Source organism: Larus michahellis, chromosome 10 (assembly GCF_964199755.1).
Source record: "Larus michahellis chromosome 10, bLarMic1.1, whole genome shotgun sequence".
Lineage (NCBI taxonomy): Eukaryota > Metazoa > Chordata > Aves > Charadriiformes > Laridae > Larus > Larus michahellis.
In genome coordinates, this window is record NC_133905.1 from 13,357,408 (window position 1) to 13,379,340 (window position 21,933).

The 21,933-nt window shown below is 42.1% G+C and overlaps 1 protein-coding gene across 3 annotated transcripts in view; it reads left to right on the forward strand.

Annotated features, from left to right (window-relative positions):
* The first annotated feature begins 925 nt into the window (after positions 1–925).
* The window catches only part of CNTN6 (contactin 6), a 150,304-nt gene continuing 129,296 nt past the window's right edge, over positions 926–21,933 (forward strand). For all 3 annotated transcript variants that reach the window (XM_074602800.1, XM_074602801.1, XM_074602802.1), the window contains exon 1: positions 926–1,538. The gene's annotated coding sequence lies outside the window, so the exon portion shown is untranslated. The remainder of the gene's footprint in view (positions 1,539–21,933) is intronic.

The window sequence follows — 21,933 nt, forward strand, 5'->3', positions numbered from 1 at the left end:
TCAAATGAACCACCCTCCTCTGCAGATGAATGATAAAAACCTCCTTCTTTCCTCTACTTTTAGGAGGAGCAACATCTTCACCTTCTCTCCTGCTACCATTACTTCATCTTTCTTCAAGGGTGTCTTAACTCAACAGCCACCTCAAGTAAGAGCAACCTCATCGTTGCCGCTCAGAAACACTTCTGTGTGGGCTGAGAAGGAGCACAGAGGCTCAGTCACACAGCAACGAGCCACTGCACCTCGACACATCCTAACCACATGGGCGGGGAGGGAGAAAGCAGCCCAAAACTTTTGGTACCGAGGCAGGGCCATTGAGGAGATGCCACCGAACTCCTGGTGCAAGTTCTCTGCAGTCAGCGGTTGTGCTGGAAACCGAGGGGACGCACGAATGCACTCCCTGTTTATAGGTGGGTAAAATTCAGACTAACGAAGATGCACACTCCTCTTTTGTTGGTTGAATTATTGTTTGTTCTACTTGAGGCATTCGCATGCCGCTGTGTGTTTTTGCCACCTGACTTCCACGTCCTCTCCACTTGCCATTGCTCAGACAGGCATGCAATTAATCCCATTACAAACTAATGGATTTACACTGAGATTACATTAAAACATTGTGAAGCAACGCCTGTGACACAGTTGCACTTTTCTTGGCAGGAACATTCTGAAAACTGCTGTTTCCCCTTCTCTCCCCTGTGAATACAAATAACTTTTGCTTACTAACAGGAAGGCATTCCCCCGTCCGAGCTTTGCTTTTGATCTCTGCTGAAGCAGTCCCAAGAGGAAAAATGGAAATCTAAGAAGGTTTGAAGTTTATATGTAAACAGGATTTATGTCTGTGCTGCTTTAGACAAGCAAGTTTTCCTTTATTTATTTTTTTTTTAAATACGTAAAACATGGAGGGGTAGCTAAGTGTTTCAAGAGGACAGTCAGTGCTGGGATGTAAGCTGAGTGTGAACACGCATCCTACGAGCTTAATCTGAACGGGGCTCAGGAAGTGATTGTGGGACCCAGGACTAAACAAAATTATTTCCATTCCTGTTCTAAACCTAATACCGAGTAGTGACCCAGTTTTCAAGATGAGAGGTTTCCGATTACCTGACAGGAGCTCATATTTTTACCAAAAGAATAGCAAGAGCACATTTAATCTTCTATGCTACTAGCGTTGACAGCTGCACTTTCGCTCTCTCAGCTTGAAGGATGATCAGCGCAGAGCTAATTTTTATACGTTCAAGATTCCCAGCTAGGAATATGCATAAACTGTAGTAGCTGTTTATCTGATTCAAGCGCTAATTGTGTGGGTCCTAGCACGAGTACAACGGGAAAACAGTGTATTTCACGGTTAATACCAGTGAAGAGACACGCAATGCTCAGTGGATAAAAGGCTTGCAGTCCCAGCTGGGAAAATAGTTCCATTATCTCCCAGCTGCATAGACCTTCCATACGGCTCCGTTCTGCCTCGATGAACACTGTGGCTTGCTGAGAGCTTGAAACAGTTCTGCAGAAAATTGTAAAGATCCTGAGACATTTCACTGTTAAGATCTGTAAGTACAGAATTGTGCTGTCTACTGCAATGTGAATAATGCTGGGGGAACTGCATTTTCTGTGGGTTTGTTTGTTTTTTTTTTCCATCCTCAGTAATTTTCATTAGCATAAGGGGTAGAGAATGAGGAAAATTCACTGCTTTATTTATGCTACGTGTCTGTAAATGGCTGATGCTCCAAATGTGTACATTCTTGGAAGAGAAAAATGTATGTAATGTATTTGTATGCATGTGAGATCTGAGTCAAACAGGAGACTGTGCTAGTAACAGACACCACAGGTATATTGTTTGAGTATATCACAGCTCTGTGCTGCAGTAAAACGGACAACACAGAGGATGACAATGCTAATTTTGGCACTTTCATATGACTTTCTACAGCATATTAAAAGATGAAGTGGGTAATGGGAGCCTAATCTAATTTCTACCAGCTGAAGGTGTAAAAGCCATAAAAATAAATCTGCAGGAAAATTCAAATAAGTCCTAAAAAGAAAGTTTTCCCTGTTGCTTATTTTCATGATTTAAAACAAACAAAACAAACAAACCAACCAACCGAGATCACAACATATATTGAACTTTGGGTTCTGCATCCAAAGATCTGCAACAGTTTTCGCTTTGATGTTGTCATTTATTTACGCTGTATGATGCAGCTTTAAAGGAAATATAGTACTTTATAAAAAGTTTTGGAAGTCTGTGGTTACAGAAGCAAGCAAATGCTTGATTAGCGCTTTATGTTCAACTGTATATTCCCACAGTGCTTTTTGGGTGAATACTTTGATTAGGACAGTTGTTGCATGTGTATGGTGTCTCCTCCAACAGCTTTTGCACAATCAGAGTGAATTTCCTGCAGCACTTGTGTATCTGAATGATTAAATATGAAGCAAACACTCTGCAGCCTATTTAATTAATGGTTAGTTGTCCTTTTGTCAACACTGCAACCATTTTCAGATAAATATTACAACTTAAAACCCAGACTATTTACTTCTCTGTGAAGTAGCATTTCCTCCTTCCCTCCTTTTATCCGCCCCCCCACCAGAGGGAGGGGAATTGTCAGACTTCCCCTTCCACATCCAGCGTTTGGAAAGTTCTGCGAGTTCAGGGAGTTTTTTGTGTGTGTGCAACTAAACCCTGCAGTGTTTGTAATTCCAGGCACCACATCACCACAAATAACCCATCTTCATCAGCCAGCTTCTGCTTTGGTGCTCCAGAGGCACTATGTCAGTGTTTCACATTCCATGAGTCTCTGCTTCAGAGGTTTTATGACACTAAAAAGTCCCAAATCAGTACCTATATGAAGTTAGCAACTACCATATATCACATTTTATTGTGTAAAAAAGAAAAATAAAACACACCAATGTATGCAGCTACAGTTTTCAAATGCTGGTGAGGTACTGATCGCCATGTATTAGAAGCGTTACTTTCCATGCTGAGGATAAAATTATAAGTAATATATAACAACTTAAGTGCTTTAAATCAAGTAGGAGACATGTCTCTTTTCCTTTTCTTCCAGCTTTACGACCAGCATTAAAAAGGTTTGTGGTGCATAATAAGCTACCCTAAAATTAATTTCTTGCAGTTGAAGCAAATATTTCCATCACAGAACAAGGTGCCAGCATCCCCAGGGGGACGTGAAACACAAAGTTGTCTGTTTGCATTATGTGGGCATGATGCGCTATTTGTATTTGAACAGCGAATTTTCATTAGAAGGATGTTTGTCTCTGTCTTGTGAGCATATGAAAATATATCAGCTCTTCAAAGCGGCACTCAGATTTTTCTTTTCCCCCAGAAACCATATTAGCTGCATGTTACTACAAGACAATATTCCTTTTGCTTAAAATCATAACTGAGTGTATTCCAGAGGATTGCCACAGATTGCCTTCTGCTAACCCCGGCCCAGAGGTCAGTCAGATGCTGCTCACCTTTGCGGTGTGGGGCTGGCTCATGGAGACCAAGACATAAAAAACATCTTAATTCTGCCCTACTGGCCCCAGCCTCCCACCTCCCCCCGCCTCCCGGGGCCACCAAGCCCTTCTGACCTGCCACAGGCTCACAGGGAACGCTCTTACAGAGGATCAATGCCAGAAAGTCTGGCTCAAAAGCTCCTTTATTCCCTCTTACCAAAGGCTGCATTCAAAGTTGACTGTAACTAAGTACATGGGCAAATTTATAGCCCAGTCTTCTAGGTAAGAGGCAATCTGTTTTTGAGAAGTGGAGACACAAAGAGCTTCAAGCACAGTTTTGCAACTACAACTACTCGTGCTGGCAGTTATCACCTCCGGGACACCAAAAAACCTACTCTGTAGGAACACACCAGTATTTAGATGAGTAGGTGACCTTGTTTCCATCCATGAACTAGCAAACTTCTGCAAATCTCTCTTGTTTACACAAAGTCTCTTTCCACAAGTGCAGAGTATGCAAGAAAAAACACCACTAAAAAGAGAATCAAGTATCTTCAAGCAGCTTAATCATGGAAAATAAAAATAACCCCTAGCGAAATAGATCGGGACATTGTCCTTACAGTTCTCCATCTTGCCAAGAAAACAACCACACACGACTAGCCTGAGACAAAGCACCAGAGATATCAAAACCCCTACCTTAATGCCAGGAGGCTACTCAACAGACCAGGTCAGCATCAAGTGCTAGCAAGATGTTCTTGCACAGAAACAAACACAGGGACTTGCACACACCAGTTTCAAAGGTTTATAGGATCTACAGACTGAGGTAGAGAGGAAAAGTCTGAATTTTGCCATACCTTTCTGCACTCAGCTCCATCTCCTCTCCCCCAAGAAACTCCTGGTGGACTCCCTGCCCAGCTGCAGCCCCTCTAGCCAGGGCACAGCCTGGTGGGTCAGGTGGAGCTGATCAGCAACTTCTTCTGCTTTTACTTTTACAAAAGATGTTTCCACCCACTTGTTCAGGGACTGTGAAGTTAATTGTCCCATCTTAGGCAAAGAGATAATTAAAGGCTCGTAAAACTGCTTTTTTGGTGTTTTTTCAGTTAGAAATGTTTTACTGAGGTCTCACTGGCTCTGTGACTTCACTGCTGAGTTCACTCAGGCAACTCACCACTGCTGATTTCACTCAGGCAACTCACCTCTGCCCAAGTCTAGAGCGAGGGTGTCCCTGTGCCAGGCTCCTGCCTGTAGTTACTGTCATCTCTGAGCACTGACACTTGCCCATGTGGGTTTTTGGCATAGCTGGATACTGAAATCTTCTAGGATTTGTTCCCAGGCAATTTGATGAGCTTCAGAAATTGTGAGAAGGGCACAATAGGCGAAACACCTGAAGGATCTTGTCTGAGCTTTTTCCATCAAGGGGGCAGCTTCCAGCCTGACCCACTCCACGCTGGCCTTCTTTCTCCCTGCGATGAAGCAGCCTTCGCTCACACCTCCAAAGCCCCACAGAGGTTTGCAGGTGTGCAAGATCCAAAAGGTAACGGGACACGTCCTGTTTTGAGTCACCTGAAGAGGGAAAATAACAAAAGAGTGAATCACTGGCACGCACAGAAAGGAATAACTCTCCTACTTGTACATGATTGGATTTTCAGGAGTACAGCAGTCTCCATGCTCTATTTGAGGACAGGAGACAGATGATGTCTCTTCTGTATTGCTAGTAGCAGCTGTGCAACATTTAATCAGGTTACATGTTATTGGCATATTTCCTGGTTTGGCCTTTTTTTTTCTTTCCTTTTTTTTTTTTTTTATAATCCTGACTCAGTATTACAAACCTCCTATATGATTATCCCTTGAGATGATGCTATGATTTGGTCAGGCTGTTTCCAGGAGAGCGGTGGAGCATGGTTCTGTCCCCACTACGGATGTTCTCCAGCCGTACCACCTCGCTTACCGCAGCTGGGCTCATCTTCACCCTCTTGTCAGCACCCAAAGGGGTCCGGGGCTGGACTCTGCCATAATCTCAGGCCCTTTTGAAGCTCAGTGCAGCAGGGAGTGATGGGTATTGACTGATGGTCAGCGTGACCAAGCATCCAATAGCCACATATATCCTGTGGGGCTTTACTGGGGGGGTGTGTCTTTGTATTTTGGGTTTCCTGCAAGAGGATAAAACTCCCCAGCACACAGTGGAGAACGACTGAGAGAAAGGGATGGGGAGGAGGGAATGGGAGAGAAGAGTCATTTCCCTCACTTAGACCCTCAAATATGTTTCTAGCCTATAAAGACAAGAAGAAATGGATAAAGACGGTCAGAAAAGCAGTTTGTTTTATTAAAATTCTTGACAGCATCTGCTGGAATGCTCTTGTTAAAAGAGATGGAAAACAGCAGAAAGATGAGAGAAACGGTGCTATGTCCTTGCTCTTTACACAACATAATAATATGGGAACTAAAATAATTGGCTTCCAATAACCGTTTTTATTAGCCATATACAAACAGGAGTGACCCAGCCACCCAGGTACGCAATAACCCTCTCTGGGCTCTGATCACAGCTCCCACCAGAGGCAATTCAAACAAATAAAAAAAGATGCTACCTAATTTTTCTAAACTAAGTACTCTTCTTCAGGACACCCTGGTGTGATTACCAGAAGGATCCATTTTATAGATAAGATCCCACAGAAAAAATATGAGAACTGTTTCGTATTTGGTAATGAGTTAAGCCCTCCCATGGCCATAACCAAAGGATGAGGATGCCAAGTGCCTACCTATGGTGATGCCTGTGAGGAATCTCTTACTAAAATCATACCATGGGGGTAGGCTGGCTGGAAAACAAGAATCTTCTGCTATCGAAAGTGGTGTAATTTTACTCATTCCCATTCCAGTGTGGAAGGGGCTGAAGTAACCTGTCTCAGAGGAGCTGGTGGTCTGGGAGCCAGGGCTGTCATCTCACGTGTGCTCTTTTGAGCTGCAAAGGAAAAAGAGCAGTGGTTAATTGGCTACTCTGGATCAGGTAGATTACCCACTGCTGTTCTGGCTGAACCTTTCTCATGAGGATTTTTCTGGGGTCAAAACGATCAAAACGTGGGGTAGGTCTGCCCACAGCAGCCAGCAGTCTGGGATTAGGACACTCTCCAGGAGTACAGGAGATCACTATGTAGGCAGAGCAGAAATTTCATCGCTGCTCGTAACCTTGTGCCTCAACTCCTGGCTGTTCTGGAGCCTCGCTCCAGCAGGCTTCCCGTATATTTGAGAAAATTTTGTCAGAGCTGGTGTACATCTGAGCAGGTTGGGCTTTGATGAAGCAGCATCTTGCTGAGCACTGAGTGTGAGTGCTGCTGCCATCACGCTGCGCTACGGACTGCGTGCCTTCACCTTCACACCGCTCAAACTCCACTGCTAATAGACCTGGGGAGAGGGAGATTTTAGAGAATTCAGCTAATGAGGAAAACAGTCTCTATTCTGGGCAAAGGACATGCAAGGTTGGGTTGTCAGCAAGTGTGAGAAGACAACTACCTTTCACCAGCACCTTTTTTTACTCACATCCCTGTGATTAACGCTGGGAATAATTAGAGAAGCTGTTTGGGCTGAAGCTCTGCACCGAGTTTCCTACAGTCGAATGAATTTTCAGATGTTTAGTGATTATTTTCCCTTCAAACACATCTTTTGCTTCTGTGCATTTTAGGCTTCATCCTGTGCCACCGCTTTGTCCATTGGGAGGTCACGCCACTGAAAACAGGTCTGACTGGACCACAAAATATTTGTTGCTCTTTCTGAAAGCCTGGTGCACCGTACACTTTATCAATTCAAATCCATTTCCCTCAGACATTCCTTGTCAAGTAGTGCATACACTGAGTTTGGCGTACACAGCACCCATGTGGTACCTTTGGTGAGAGAAACGGGGATTAAAGGCACTGAAGTTTCTGCAACTTCATCTTTTCAAGCACTTTCTGATAATCCTACCATGAAATTACAAAAGCAGTGGGACCAGAGCAAACCTCACTATAAATTGTGCTTCCTCCAGTTGTAAAGGAATCCAGATCAAATGTAGATTTTTATCACCTAAATTAGACAGCTGCGCCACACGGACTCGCCAGCATCCTGCATGGACTCAGTTTCCCATCCCTCAGCTGAAAACCCTCGCTCATCACCGGCAGACAGAATTCGGGCTTGAATGCAGTGACCTTTGCTCTGTCCCTGCCTTTCCCAGCATCTTACAGCTTCCAAGGAGTCTGTCCTTGAGCCACTTAAAGAAAACCGAGTGTCTTATTTGCACCGCGGGACTGTTCTCTGCAGAGAAAGCAGAAGCGGCCTTTGGGGAGCCCCGCTGTGCATCTCCCGTGCAGTTCCGATCATCCTCCGTGCCTCGGTTGCACTTCTCTGGGGTGCCTGGCAGCAGCCCGTATTAAAATAACTATTTCCGATGCTTGTTTTGGAGTCGGATAAGCCCTGGATGGTGACTGCTGTGCTCTGCATTGTTTTGCATATCGTATTGTAGCCGGTCCTTGGTACTGCAGCATTTAGGCTCTCCTCGAACTGATGATGTTCTGTTAATTCCCTTAATTCAGGCACTTAGCCCAAAATGTTTTTGTTTTTCTGAGGTTGATAATAGCAGGGAATAGCTCTGCAATCGCCGGCAGATCTGGGCGCTGAGGAAATTTCTCTCCCAGAAATTGTTTTGTCTGCTGGTTTAACAAGAGCACTTAGGCTGCACAGCAGGTTAGAGGTTTTACCCCTATTATACTCACTTAAACTGCCACCTTTTTCTCAGCACTGACATCATTAGCTATGACATATTGCGGAAGCCTCTCCACAGAGGTGACCCAGTCCTTTCTGGAGCTATCATACAAAGCTAAAAGCCATATATATTTTTAACCCTCTCATTCCCAGTCTTTCCTCTGGAGGTGCAGGTCTAATTTCACCGCCCTAAACCCCCTCTGGTCCCTCAATTCCACCATATCCATGAGTTAGGTCTGTATTTTCAGTCCTGGCTCACTTTTTCCACCCAAAGATCCATACTAAATAACAACATTTACTAACTACATAACTCCGTAATGCCCAGCCAGCTGCGTAACCATCTGTTTGGTGAGGGCACAGCCACAGAGAGACTTGTCACGGGGATCCTCTTCGACTTACAAGGAACATCTTTATTTCCCTCACAGCTGAAATAGGAGCAGTTATTCATGTCCTTCTTTGCAAAAAGCTTACATAAAAATTCAAAAAAACAAAAACAAAAACAAAAGAAAAGGCTCAGTCTTCAAGGAGAGAATTCTTGTAGGACTAAATGTATTATAAATATTTGTTGTCATTGCTGTTTAAGTACCAAACAGCTTTGAGCAGGATAAGGTCAGGCTGGTACCTGTGCAAACATTCACTAGGAAACATCCCTGTCCTAGGCAGGAGGCATGGCATGGTAAGAAATGGGAGTATGGTGAGAAACAGAGGTGTGGTGAGAAATGGAGGTATGGTGAGAAACAGAGATGTGGTGAGAAATGGAGGTGTAGTGAGAAATGAGGGCATGGTGAGACATGGAGGTATGGTGAGAAATGGGGGTGTGGTGAGGAATGGCGATATGGTGAGACACGGAGGTATGGTGAGACACAGTGGTGTGGTGAGAAACGGAGGTGTGGTGAGAAATGCACCTCACTCATGTGTGGCTGCCTGAGACGCAGGTCACAGAGCTGTGGCTGAGTCCGTAGCGTATCCTCACCAAACCCTCGCTTTCCACTGCCCGGTGAAGGCTCCTGGCTCCCGCAGCCTCAGCTGTCACATAAAACTTTCTGTTCCAGGTTTGCTGGGGCCAGCTGAGCAGAGGGCTCTAAGTTTATGGCACCGTTTGGCCATTTTTCCATATGTGTTTCTGTCTGTTAATGGGATCGCTCACCCCCTGCCCTAACAGCAGTCTGGGCTGCGGGGATCGTCCTCACCGCAGCGGCAGGGACGCTTCATGCCCCACTGCTGCACCTCTCTGTTTCCATCTCCATCTGAGACATCACCTTGGCTTTTAGTAGCCGCCTGAAGCAAAGGACAATCCCGGCTTATGAACCTGCGCACAATTGCTGCAGTTCCAGCCAGGAATAAACTGCTCTTAACCTAAATACTCCTCTGAGGACACTGAGCTTGGGGGAAGAAACATAACTACACTGTTATCTAGTGCGAGCAGGAATAAGTGAGCCTGGTATATACTGGTTAACTCCAGGAAGACATTTGGGAAAGCAGCTGGAAAGAGAGGGGAGGGAAAGAAGAACAGCGGCGAGCGCAGGTAAACAGTAATGACCTCTTTATATTGTACTAAATGCAATGTTTTCCAATAAAACATATACTACTGCAGCTATGAAGACTGTAAAGGCGTCCAAAGGAAAAGTTTTGTCCAAAGCTTTTCCGTAGGCTAATTCCTCAAGGAAAACTCCAACGTGTTAAAGTCCCATTCCACGGCGGGGGTGGGAGCCGCGGTGGATGCTGCCCATCTCTCCTCCCATCGGGTCAGGCTGGGGTCTGCAGGGCAGCCGCACCTACAGGAAACACTGGATAATTTATATGACAAATTAAAGAGTGATTAAAATGATAGAACCAAGTAAAGTGGGCAAAGGTCATTAGTGCAATAAGCAGAGGTGGGCATACATTGTGATCATTCAAATCTGGCATAAAACGGGCGCACTGCGAGTTGATGTAGAGCCCACTGTTAAATTTGTGGGAAAAATATTTTGCATTTTAATGCAAAATTCTCACCTAGGTGAGCCAGGATCGACCACTAAATCTTAAAGAATATTTGATAACTAGACTTCAGGAAAGGCTATCGGTATTTTGGAATGCTCTGAGGAAGGCTACGGGGAGTGCTATTTGGTATTATTCTGTACTTGAGGTATTTCAGCATTAATTGCAAAGCTTTACTGAGAGATTACTAGTTTTAAAGTTAGTCTTATTGAAGGTGTTGAATAATGGATGATATTAAACTTTGGGTTAGGGATTCAGAGGATTGATTTGGAAGACACAGGCAAGAGGTACCCAAAATCAAACCTGTCAAAAATGGTAGAATAAAAATTATGTATGAAGTGTAAGAATTGACAAAAAGTACCTTATTCACTGATTCAGGTGAAATATAAATGATGAACCATGTCACGATTTCACCTCCCTGTCTGGCTGACTTTCTCAGCAAGATTGATTCCAAATCCATCTAAGCCCTGAAAGGAATTAGCAGGAAACCACTTTGTTTGACAATGCCGGGGGGGTCGCTGGAGCGGCCAGAGAACCAGCAGCAATACCCAAAAATAAAGCCCAAGCCTGGACTAACCAGGGGGCCCTGTTAAGTGCAGTGAAATATGAGTAAGTCAGTCATACAAACCTCGTGCTCATACCCACAGACGCAAAAGAACTATTTTGAAAGGAAAAAAAGAAGTTAGAAACTGATCGTGAGATACTCTAAAGCTGAATCACAAAGGTAGCAGCCACCAGTGACTTTCTAGACTGTCCTGCAGAAGGTTATAACATAAAATATTGCAAACTTTTTGTTTGTAAACAGGGCAAAATCAAACATGAAATGGTGCTATATACCATGAATGCCTGGGTGATGCCTGTGCTCTTTGAACAAGTTAAAAGTAGTAAGGAAATGTAAGTAACAAGTGCCACTGAGATAAAACCAGGCGAGATCCTTGTTATTAACTTTCCTTATGGGAGCTCACATTTCAAAAACATATTGGCCGAATCAGGAGGTTGAAAATAGAAAATTTATTAAGAAAATATATCAGGGAAAGCACAATTCCAACAAAACCCTGTGAATAATCTCAATTCTAGATTTTTTTTTTCCCTGCGTGTGGGGATGCTCCTTGAGGCTGTGCCCTTCCCACGAATCTCTCTGCTCCCTGGGGGGGTGAAAGCTCCTCTGCGTAGATGTAAATATATGGCTTGTTTTTACTGCAAGAAGTGGCCAATTTCCTTCCTAGAACTGACCCCTTCACCAGTAGTGTATGGGATTTCTTTCTTAACCAAGTGGTTAAAGCCGATATTTCAGCTGAATGTGGGGTGGGGTGTTAAGGACAGAGGGATAAAGGTGTTAAAATTAGCAGAATTTTAACCCAAATCCCTGTGGCTTGATTAGGGCAGTAGCATTGTGTGAGACCACCCTCGAGGCCACCTCTTGCAACATTTTGTTGACTGTCCTTTGCCAGCACAGGCAGCATCTGCAGTGTTGGGTGTAGCAGGTGAGGGAGTAGCCAAAATTTACACCATCACGGGAAAAGCAGCCACGTCACTCACTTCAAGTGGCCCAGAAACTTGATTGTGGTTGACTACAAGCCATCTGAGAGCTGACCTGAGCAAGGCCATGTAGTGTGTCCCGCCCAAAATCCTCCCGCATTTATGCGGAATGATGTAATTTTTAAGTCTCTTGTGCCTAGTCAACATCCATGGCCTTAAATATATTTTTAACTTTATTTCTGATTATTATACATATTTTAGTGGCTCCTCTTTTCGCAGTAAGCTTAATGGCTGTATACACAATTACAAAGGCATTGTTACCTGTCACACCATTTATACCATCTCATTTATTCAGAGCAATACAGCAGCCCATGCTATAATTCATCAGAATCAGACACTGATTATTGAAGTGGGTAATTGCACAGGCTGTGGCCTGGCGATCAACTCCAGGCAAGGCTTAGTCCAACAGACAGGATCAAACACAACGAATGTGATTGCAGTGAAGGTGTTCGCCGTTGACAGGTTGCATTCTGCCATGCAACATAAATCACTGGAATACGGCTTGCAAAATATTGGCGCCTTACGCTCATCTGCCAACAGGTGTGTAAAATAACACTGCTCCAAATGCACAGCCACTATTGCCCTCTTCTGGGTACAATAATGCTAATTAATACCACTAATAACAGAGTTGTTTGTGCCTCACCTCCCTGCTTTAAGGATCAGTAGATTTTATTGCATATCTCCGTAAAGAATATGTACATCTGCAGTCCTTCTACTTTATATATACTTATATAGTCATTCTACTATACACATATATGTATGCGTGTGTATATATATATGTGTGTGTATCTCAAAATTCAGCCAAGCACAAAACATTACTATGAATCAAATCAACAGCCTTTCGTTGGATAAAGCCTTTCTGCCATTTAGTCTTTTGCCCATATTCTCTTGATTAAAAAAAACCAAACCCAAACAAAGCCAAAAACCCCAGGATACCACTACCTAGGCTTCTAAGTATCTCTACAGATCAGGGGGAAGCACAGAAACAGGCCGGTCCTTGAATGGGTCATTTTGGAAGATACGTTATTGTCACGAAACCACTATAACTTCTGAGAGATTGATATAATTTCTGTAACATGAGGTGTTATACAGGGGCAAGGAAAGTCACTGGGGAACATCTCAGCATCCCTGCCATTTTAATTTCCAATGTTGCAATGATATACCTTGCATTCTTTGTCCGTAGCTTTCACTTTGTAATGGCACATGTGTGTCTAATTGCTGCCCAAGTCTAGAGTATCAGTTGTTGGCCGTCACTGGAATTAGTATATTGCGCTTGGTCAAAGCCAGCCTGCATCCATAAGAAAAATATCCATGTTCCTACAAGTCCGTGAGGTAAAATCCTACCCTCCTCCTTCCTTCTTGGTTCGCATCGAGCACTGAAAGCTGTTTGGTTTAAAGTGCTGTCTTGTTGGTATCTCCCTGTGGAATCTGGACTGCAAAAGGTCAAGTGAAGATGGCTTTGCAGCCTCACTGCGATTCCCATTGACTTTCTCTCTCGCAAAACTCTGCAAACTCTGCATTTCAGAAAGCAGGTAATTGTGCAAAATGAACAGCAAAAACTCTTTGATTTTTCACCCACAATACCAGGCAGCTCCATCTCTCACAGAAACAGCAAACCATGGAGATGTGACAACAGCGGAGCTTTATAGAATTGTCCTGCAATTGCAGCCTAGTGTCAGAAGCCACTTCTTGGCTCAGTGCTGAGTTCCTCGCCGGAGCTGATTTGCAAGGTTTTCTCAATCACACGCAGGGAAGAGACAAGGTGAACTCCGGGCTATTTCCAGGAATTTGATTGCATTGTTCAGAGACGCTTCTGGTGGCTACACTTTTAAAAAAACCCTGTAACGGAGATTTCTGTTTTCCTTTTATTTCAGTGTTTTGGAGAAACAGTAATGCTTTGCTTTCGGGTAAAATTCAAATCAATGCAAACCTCATAAGCCAATAAAATTTTATAGATTGTTATCCAATATGTAATTTGTTACACAATATCTATGTGGCTTCTGTTTATTGAGACATAAAGACTTTACTTTTTTTAAGGTAGATTTTATGTGAAAAGGGCATAAGAAGGAATAACCTTTTATACCTATTGTGCCATAAACTAAATTACCCTTAACCTAAATCATTTATCATGTAGTGGCAGCCTAATGAGACCAAAACAAACAGAAATAAACGGCCTGAAACTTTCTTGAAGGGACAACTTTTATTTGTATCAGCACAGTCTCTTCTGGCTGTAGCTTCCCAGGTTGGCCGCATGGATTTTACAGTGGGTAACATCGGATGCCCTGAGCAATAACTGAAGAAAACTTATGAGTCTGTAAAGCCTGTGAAAGGGACTTTTTCACCCTGGACTGACATATCACAGGATGTGAGTCTAGAAGAGATGTTACAGGATAGTTGCATACTTTGTGTTTACTTTCTGGTAGTAACTTTCTGCTGGATGCAATTAATCCAAGGAAGAAGGGAAGGGAAGGGAAGGGAAGGGAAGGGAAGGGAAGGGAAGGGAAGGGAAGGGAAGGGAAGGGAAGGGGGAAGGAAGCCTTCATTTCCCCAGCACATCTGAAGAGCAGCCTGAGGGGTACTCAAACACAGGTCATCATGGCTTCTGTGATTTGGATCAAGAGGGTTGGAAAACCTTTCAGAAAGAATGATAGCTATGATACTGGTGAAATACACTGTAATGTATTGTGCTTACTGCTAAGATGTTCTTTTTCTAATATAACATTTCTCTTTGCAACATATATTGGCCTGGACACAACATTATTTTTCCCAGTGTAGTTTCAAAGAAAAGGAGCAAGACTTTGGAGTAAATGCAACTTCTTTTTTCTTTTTTATTTTTTTTTGAGACAGACACACAAGCGTAAAAGAAGCTTTTACTCAGTCGGTCCTGCTTGAAGTATGAGTGTGCTGACCTGCAGATATAGAGTGTATAAGCCTATTTACTGCAACATGTATCATAAACTAAGTGAAGATCCAAATCTTTAGGAAGCTGATCCAAATCTTACTGAAGCCAGTGCGATGTTTCCCTGACTTTCATAAAACTGAATCAGACCTTGCATGCTGCTTATTAGCTACATTAATTACTGTGTGATTTACCCTCCACATAATGTAACTGTGGTTGATATATTCGGATGTGTACAGAAATTGAGGTACGTGTTGATGATCTTGCACACTGATGAGGACTGATTTGCTTCTTAAGGAAATAAAAGCTAAAGATAGTGGATCCCTTCAGACCTAGTACTTGCTATTTCTCCCCAATGGATGATAGATTTTTCTAAGAGGAGCAGACCAAGAGAGGAATATAATCAATCTATTTGTTGCTCTTAGCCTAGAAACAGTGAAAAATTTGATTTGAGCGACAATGTAGTAGCAATATTGTTTTATACGTCAAGAAAAAAATAAATAGTCCATTATTTAGATCATCACCAGTAAATGGATGTTTTCAAGAATGAAATGAAGATCCATTGTCATCTTCTTATAGTCTCTATTCAATCTCCTAAACTCTTGCTGAACCTATAACATACGCTGATAGAGAAAATCCTGGGCTGAGAGAGGCTGAGTCAACGATCGGAGTGACATGCAGTGTAACATCAGCAGAAGTTATTAGTGCCCACATGCAATTTATGAGTGCAATCAAACATGCCGATGACAAGAAGTTGGGGAAGAGCTGCAGTATCCCAGGAAACAATCTGCATTATTAAGAGCATAACTCCGGTGAAAGTGTGATTAGCATACAAAACTGCAGACACTTCACTTCAAGATCCTCCTCAATGTCTCTTCTTCAAAACAGGAAGCACATTTAAGCCCATTAGAGACTAAACTCTACTTTGAGGTTTTATAAATGCAATTCCAAGGAAATGTGTAGAAGCTTATTGATGAAGCAGCTTTGCAGGTCTGTGAAACTGAAAATGATATTCATACAGTAACTTTTCTGCAGTCATCGGGATGGGTTTGATGGTCCTGGAAAAGCGTCATATTGGTGTTCTTCTGGCTTGTTTATAGTACACAGTTCTATACTTTCGTCCGTAGCTTCGAATGACACAGATACAACTAGCTCCAAAGGCTGGCTGTTACTGGTATCCACGCTGGTATGCCAGCTGCACTGCTCAGAACCTTTCTTAAACATAGCATAATCAGTGCAGTCTCCTGAGCTTTTGGAAAAGGATACTTCAAATGGAAACTTCATTATTCCTATGTTTTGGATCCCTGTCCCATGGAAACACTCCCCAAATGAGAAGGGGGGGGGTATAAACATGGGCTTTTGACTGTTCAGGTTTGCCAGCCAAAACTACTCTTGCAAAGGAAAGCATCTTCTAATATGTAGTCTCAACTCAGCAAAACATCTAAATGCATATTTTGTGTTTAATATGACAGTGATCCTACAATTACAGCAACCAATACACAACAGCACCTGAAAATATGCTAATTACTAACTTCTACTGCTAAGGACCAAATATTCTACAAACTTGGCATTAGACAGACCCTGAAGCAGAAAGCTTACGGTCTAAAGACCCTTTAAATTCAGAACAACTCCTTGTGTTCCTCTTGATGTCCTCTGGCTAGAAATATTAGCCGTGTTCAATAGCCAGCCTCCGCTTTTGAAGATAAGATATGCCTTAGGCACGTTTACAAAATGCAGGGAAAATTTTGGTTGTTGACTTGTATTATTTTTATTGATGTGGAAAGTGCAAATGTGATTCCTTATTAAGAAATGCACTCAAGGATTTATTGCGACAGAACATTTTTTCATGTTCTAAATGTATTTGCAGTTGTTGTGGCTTAAAACAAAGGACAACCTTTCTAAGGGGTTTGCGGAAATCACATGCTTTAATCATAACTCCAAAAGGCAAAACTTGCTTTTGATAAGGGATAAGGAAAAGATAAGGGGGTAAGGAAATATCCGTTTTAATACAGAAAGACTGATTTTGATATTCTTAAAGTCTGCTAAAACAACAACTGGAAGTGTTTAAAACAAACAGTTTGATGCAAGTACAAAACCAGAGAAAGTAGGTCCCTTTTATACTGTTGTCAAAAGGCAAAGATTCTTGATATAGGGCCCTATAGAACCGTATACGGTTGTGAGGGCTTGAAGAACTGCATGAGGATTACTGTGAGGTTGGGTCATTCCAACATTCAGGAGAGGATTTTGGAGGGTTTTCAGTTGTTCCTGATACTCTATTATTATAGGTTAGTCTATACTACAGAAAATGCTTCTGCATATTGTGGAGGATCGAAATGTGATTAGCACATGCGTACTTAGGGCCTTGCTTGACAAGTGATGTGCTCTTGACCAGGTTGTGAATGTTATTCAGGGATGCTACAAGTCTCTATTGTACGGATATGGGTATATTCAGCTACTTCTGAGAGCAGCCGGCGAGGAGGAGCTGTAAGAAAAGCTGAGCAGTGGTCCTGCCATCTGCGATCATGAAATTGGACCAAAACAAAGAGAGAAGGATCATGCAGTCACCTAAGAGTCGTACAGCAAACAAGATAAAAATGAGAAACCGTTTCCTTAGATCCATACGAATTAATTCACAATAGACTGCATTTTTAGTCTGTTCTTTAGCAGTTAAAAAAATAATTCTGGTCTTAGATCCACACGGAGGATTCTGACTGCAGTACTCCATTCTCCTTGCATGAGTATAATCCTTCTGAGAAACAAACACGCACAAACTCAGCACTATCAACTGGATTTCATGAGTCACCATCAGCAGCAATACCTGTTCCTCTCTAAATAGAAAGCTGTGCAGCTGAGATCAGCCATGTAAATTTTGGAAGAAAATTTGGCCTCGAACATCTCACTTATTCCACCACTATAACATTACAGCCATGTATGAATTAAGAATGCATCAACTGTTTAAGAAGTAGACAAATGCCTAGAACAGAAAATACAGAGCATGAGAATGAAAAGGGAACAAATAACAGCTAATCATGTAGGTGAATTTTCACCATCTTCTTTTAATTTTCACCATCGACACAATAGTAACAGTCAAAACTTCAGGATTTTTCATTATGGTAATTCCTCTTGTTAGTTTGTGAGTGCAGTGCAGTTTACTGAGATGCTCGGGACTATGTTACGTTGAGGAATGTGCATAATTTCCCACCACCTAGTTGTATTTTGGGGTACTTAATCAGTAGAATCATTTGCATAAGTGCTTTGCAAAATAAGTGCTCCTCAAAATGGCCTTGAGTAAGATAGCAGTGTGTTTAATTCACTACTATTTCTTTTTTGTATTATAACAGATCATTTGGCATTGTGCAATTTCCTCTCGATTATTCTCTGTGATTCCAACAACATATTTTGGTGCATAAAGAGAGTCTAAATGAAAGTGCTGAATAGAAGGGTATAAAAGAGGCTTCTCAGAACACTGATGTTACAAGAAAACAGGTTAAAGTCCAATTAGTTTTCAATGTACAGGCTAATAGACAAGAAAACAAAGCAGAAATGAAAAGGAAGTTCTGCCTCTAGAACAAAAAGTGCAATACCAGTAAAAATCTCTTGCTAAATATTTATATCCACTCCATATTTTAGAATTTTAGAATTGATATATTTTAAATAAGTGCATACATAAATAAGTGCATCCTAAATATTATCTGCCTCCATATTAGGAAACCCTAAGTAAGTAAAATCATTATTTTTATTTTACAACAGATAAATTTAAAGGCTTTTTCTTCCAAATATCTGTGATCCTGATTCCTAACTGGTGTAAATTAGCATTTCTCCTTAAAGCTCAAAGCTATTCCTGCTTACACCACCAAGGTATCCAAGTCTGTTTACCTGCCAAAACCAAAGAACACCTCCAGAATAGTGAGTTCAAGCTCAAATCTCTACAGCGTGTCCAGGAAGAGAAAACATTCATAAATACTGATCACTATTCAAGCTAACATTTTGCTTTTCTAACATATTCTGGATCTATATAAATTGTCTGCTGCATATCCAGCAGATGCAAATGTATTGATACTTGCATGCGTGACTTGTTTGGAGTGCAGTATAATTATCAAGAAATAGAATCAATTTCTAACAAATCATCTGCCATGTGCAAAGCAGAAGTCCAGTAATAATTAATGTAATAAAATGTATTAAAGCTTCTCTATCTCTCTTTCTTTTACCCGCTTGGTGACACTTGATAAGGTCTGCCTTCTGCATGAGCAAACAGCTCATACGTGAGTCCAAGGAAACAGCAAGAATTGCAGAAGAAATTCTTTAATAAACAAACAATTAATCTTAGGCCTAGAATTACATCATAATTTTCAAGCAACTTGATACAATCGGTATATGTCATGTGAACTGACTTTGAAGTGACTTTGAAGGAACTTAGGTGCATTTATGGAATTCTTAGCAAAAAGAAAGATACGCTGAATTGTAGAGAAAAGGAAAATAGATTAGTCTTGTTTTAAATGTGCCAAATCGTTCTGTCGGATAAAAGGAATCTCTAAAGTTGTGTTTATATTTAGATCATGTTAACGTCTGCTTCTCCGTACATATTCAAACAACACAGCTCATAATCAAGTTTTCTTTTCAAATTACCAATTTAAATAGAAAAAAAGAAGTCTATAAGTAATACTATGATTTGAAACATAATCAAAACAGTGGTTAGTGTCTGATGTGTGGCAAGTTGTCAAAGAAAGACCTGGCTATTTATATTTACTAAACTCTAATTTATCTTCAGAGCCTCAATTGAGAATAGTGGACCTTCTGCTCACCCAGGTCAGACTCCCTCGGGCAGGGAAGCATCACCCAGTTTCCAGCCCCCTTCCCTTCCTCCTCCCTGGCTTAGCTGATGCGTAGAGTACAGCCCTCAGGCGGGCATCACCCTTTCCGTGCTCATCTTTGTCTCACAGGTGTGAAGGCAAAGTCGTGTCAAGCAGCTCCCTCTGGCACGGCTGCTTGGGCCGGGTGCTGCAGGCGAGGACAGAGCTGTGGGCTCCTTTCTTGGAAAGAGACCAAAATATTAGGGATATGTAAATGCAAGGGAATAGCACAGGGAGATGGCCAGTATCAGTGGACTGGTAGGGGACAAAATGGTGCATTAATGACAGACTTTCATATCAGCTGGCTTTGCCTTGGGTACTAATTTCATCATTGTTGAGTCAACCCAAGAGCACTTTGCTCCTCTCTTGTAGCACCCAAAAACCTTCTGTAGAACAGGTACTCAATACAGTGAAGCCACTAGAAACTCCAGCACTCTTCTCCTTGGCTTTTGTTTAAAGGAATTATTTCTCCATTTTTTTGGGGTCCAGATTCCAACAGCATCCAGATATATTGTTCAAGGAGAACAGATAAATAATTTGTGTGCCTGTTCCCATCTCCAGATCATCTTGAACCCTGTCTAGACATTAATACAATCTGTTTGCTGCACTGATTATTCTATTTGGATATATACCCTATGTTAAAATACATAGGTTATACTGAATGAAGTCCAATTTCATCTAGAAACCAACTGATTATTTTCTTCTTTTCCTCATTATCAAGGAGATTCTAAATGATAGTAATAAACAGAAATAGCATCACCAAGGAGGAAGGGAATGGTAAAGATCATCATTTCACACTGAATCATTTACTTGTTAAACAATAAGCCCTGAAATTAACTTTCCCTCCTGACACACATGCATGCACATATGCATGCAAATAAAATGATTAGAGACTTCATCTTAGGCAAAAATAATGGCCATGTGTGGTTCAGCTAATCTTAAAGTCACCCTGGCATTACAGTCCTGCTTTGTTCCTATTTATATTATTTAGTATTCAACTTAGCCTCATTGCCAGCTGGTTTAAATTCATCTGACCTATAAGGATTTGTGCCCGCCTAGGTCAGCACAGAACTAGTCCTAGCCGCCTTATTTATTGCTGCCCAGCAATGTATGGCTATTACAAAATCTAAATATTTCCTGACAGCACTCTGGGGAAATCTAAAGTTAATAATTTACATTCATGGTAGTGTTAATGCTTTCTGCCAGGCTGAAGACCAGTAGTTAATAACTTGGAGGATTTCCAGCTTCTTCTCTAAAATTAGCTGTGGTTTCACTTTTTGTTCTGTTTACAAATATTAACTCTGAGCCATGAATTCCCGAGGCAGGAGTGGCAGGCAGACTTCTCCGTCCCCTTCTGAAGGCATTTCTCCAGGCCCTTGGTTCAAAAGAGCATGTCTCCAACTCCTCAATGTTCCACTGATGTTCTGCTCAACTGCACGTTCACTTTGGGAAGGTTTGGTGGATTGGTGGGTGTCTCTGTAGCCAGTGTGCAACCACATTGCGTTGGCCACTGGGAACCCCCATGGGTGCTCACCCCAAGGCTGGTATCCACAAAACACAGTCTGCACTAGGTCCTTGGGTCACACCTGCTTTTCTCATGCCACACAGCTGCCATTGCTCCTGGGCGGGTTATTACATGCTGCCAAGGTAAAGCTGCAGTCTGATGGGAGGAGGGAGGTCCTCTTTGGTTTGGGGCTTGATTTTTACAGGATAGATACCATGTTGTATCCTGCTGTAAGATCCTAGTGGACACCAGATGCCCACCATTCTTAAAAGCAAATAGGAAGTGCAATGGCAGTAAATCAAACATTTATTTTTCCAGGGTAGTTTTTTTCAGGCATATAAAAAAAAGAAAAGGTAGTTCAAAGGACCAAAACTAATGCTAGTGAGTGTCTTGCTGCTTCTGCAACTGGCTGAAACTTCAGATGAGTTTAGATGTCATTTGCAACCTGAAAAGGGTCAGTGAGGATATCTTGTTCCATTGCAGTTCTTCAGGAAAGTCTGTTGAAAGCTTTTCTAAACTCTTGCCCTCATACTGCTGGAGTATCTTTAAGCTTACCCTTCCTGGGAGAAGGAGAGTGTGCCACTTGCCCAAGTCAAGAAAAGATTAGAAGCAAACCCAACAAAGGAGAAAAAAGGACTTCAACACAGTTCCCCAAAGTCTAGGAAGTCTTTCCTTTCCCTACAGCTTCACTGTGGTACCTCAATGTTCAGCTGAGAAAACCTCCTGCTTTCCTGCTTTTTTTTTTCCTGAAAGTGAGGCCCAAGATGACTTGTTGCCCTGTAAGGGAGTCCAAGAGGCAGACAGGCGACTTCTGAGGCACCACATAATTCAAGTGTCGTCTTTAATACCCACTCAGTATCCCTCACAGCACATGTTATGTCCAACTTTCTTTTATACCTTGTGTCTGACATGCTTTTTGTGCAAAGCACATCATTCCTTCCCTTCCTCCTCCAGCACAGAGAATATGAAATGAGTGGTTTCTTAATAAACTGGCCATAACAGTATTT